Source organism: Eptatretus burgeri, chromosome 13 (assembly GCF_056783735.1).
Source record: "Eptatretus burgeri isolate ZD-2024b chromosome 13, Ebu_testis_v1, whole genome shotgun sequence".
NCBI lineage: Eukaryota > Metazoa > Chordata > Myxini > Myxiniformes > Myxinidae > Eptatretus > Eptatretus burgeri.
Window position 1 is genome coordinate 49,502,674 of NC_140973.1, and position 2,388 is coordinate 49,505,061.

Consider the following 2,388-nt stretch of genomic DNA (forward strand, 5'->3'; position numbering starts at 1 on the left):
GTGACCATTTTGGCACTGGGTTTGGGAAGCCCAAGTTCACTACAGGCATCAATCGGTCCACTACGCTTGCTGATTTAGTCATCCAAGATTCTTAGTTCACTCCTCAAATTCTAGAGATAGACCATGAGTTTCTTGCAGAGGATGTTGGAAGCTGGTCAAACTCTGCTGCATACCAAGCTTCTGTTGTTCATGTTGATGCCATGAATGTGGTAAATGATTGTGCTGAGCGTGGAGTAAAACTGAGTTCGGACTTTCTTGCAGCAGCCAAAACTGAAGAACATTATCAAAATGTGTTACAAGTTGTGGAGCAAGACAGAAAACAAACATCAAACCTGTGCAAGCGGAAATCTACAAATGACAATTAGCATGGGAGTCGGTGTGTTGTGAAATTTGGCACCTTTGATATGAACTGTGAACTACTGCAATACAAGGTACCAAGATTCAAACTGTGGATTTTCAATTTGTTCATTATTGAAGTGCTTTAATACATGTTACTGGTTCTCTCAAAATTTGAAAAAGTCATTTTTTGACTAGCACTGCCTTTTGTTCGGTTTCTATGACTCAAGTATAGAAATGGTAGCCAATTTATAATATAAGTTCAAATGTTTTTAATAAAACATAAGGCAGCTATTTTTTAAATTATGTCAATATCTATCAAATAGCTGCCTCATGCTTAATTTTGTGGATATGAACAGTGAAATGAATAAATGTAACCTTAAATAGGACAAATATGCAGAATGATTATTCAGGAGCTATTATTTTTCAGAGTAACTCATTGCATAAATATAGCTGCCTTTTGCATAAATTAATAAACTTGCGATACAATTTTGTTTGGCTCGTGGACCCCCTAGACAATAGTTGATTTGAACCAAATTTTGTATGAATGGTCTAATTAGGAAGTGAAACAAACTGAGGGTAGGTAGAAGTTTATTGCAAAAAAAAAAAATAATGGGGTTCCGGAAGCACCCCAGTATATATACATACATACACATATATATATATATATATATATATATATATATATATATATATATATATATATATATATACATACATACACATATATATATATATATATATATATATATGAAAAAAAGTTTTACGTAAAAACAAAGAGGAATGAAGTCTCAAAAAAACAACCAAACAAGGTATAGGAATGACACCACATAACAATGCCACAATACAACTCCACAATCCTCATGGATTACCATCGTGATATGTTTTGACATTTTACTTTTGTCGTTGTATTGTGATGGAACAACGTCAAAAGATTGTGATGCTAAACAATATAAAGAGGATTGTGGTGTCGTATCGTGGCATTGTAATGTGGTGTCAATTTTCATGTTATTCTTCTTCATCCATCACAATTCCACAACAAAAGTAAAATGTCAAAATATGTCGTGATGGTAATCCATCAGAGGATTGTGGTGTCATATTGTGACATCATGATGTGGTGTCATTCCAACCTTGCTTGGTTATTTTTTTTTGAAATTTATTCCCTCGATGTTTTTACATTTTTGTTGTTGTTTCTGCAATTTTTTAAAGCAACAAAATGCTTAATATTTTATATATTTTGTTATTTTGGGAAGTGATAAATCCATGTTATTAAATTAGGCTTACGAGAAGCACCCGCTCCCTATGGGAGCCGTCAAGGGAGTTATGTTATTATATTTATGCCTATTTTATTCCAAGGGGTCCCAAGATTACACACCCAAAAAATAGTTGCGATCGATTCAGCCATTTTTGGGGTACCTGGGAACAAGCAGACAGACAGATGGTAAATTATTGTAAGATGATACATTCCACCCCTCCCCTTCTCAATCCTGGCTTTTGGTTCCATCCACTATGTGGATGATGACAACGCAGAAATGTCGATGTGATTATAGTTTTTAAAAAATAATAAAATGCTTCATGTTTTCCATATTTTGTTATTTTGGTATGGATTACATCCATATATGTTATTAAATTGTTTTAATACTTGTTTGAGTTGATTTTGGGGGGGCGGGGGGGATGGTTTGGATATGTATCACTTTTTGAATGGTTCTGTCCACTGTCCATTTCCCTCCCCCCCCCCCTCCCACGATGCTGGGCTGGATTGGTTAAGTCCACATTCACCTTCGATTTTGTTTTTTTTGTGTACATTGTCGAGGCTTGTACGAGAGCTAACACACAACGCATAGCAAGGAGGGCAGGAGAGGGAAGGACAAAACAGAGGGGAACAGAGACATGAGGATATGTGGAAGGGAGAGGGATGGGGCGGGGAACACTGGTTAAACAAAATGGACACTCCAGGGACTTTCAGGTCCTAATAAAATGTATTTTCCTTATAAAATGATTAATGTTTTTTATATTCAGAAATTATGTGTTGTGTGCACTTGGCCAGAGACA

At 35.6% G+C, this 2,388-nt stretch overlaps 1 pseudogene; it reads left to right on the top strand.

Annotated features, from left to right (window-relative positions):
- LOC147014436 (uncharacterized) overlaps positions 1-365 on the top strand; it is a 933-nt pseudogene extending 568 nt beyond the window's left edge.
- Positions 366-2,388: the final 2,023 nt, after the last annotated feature.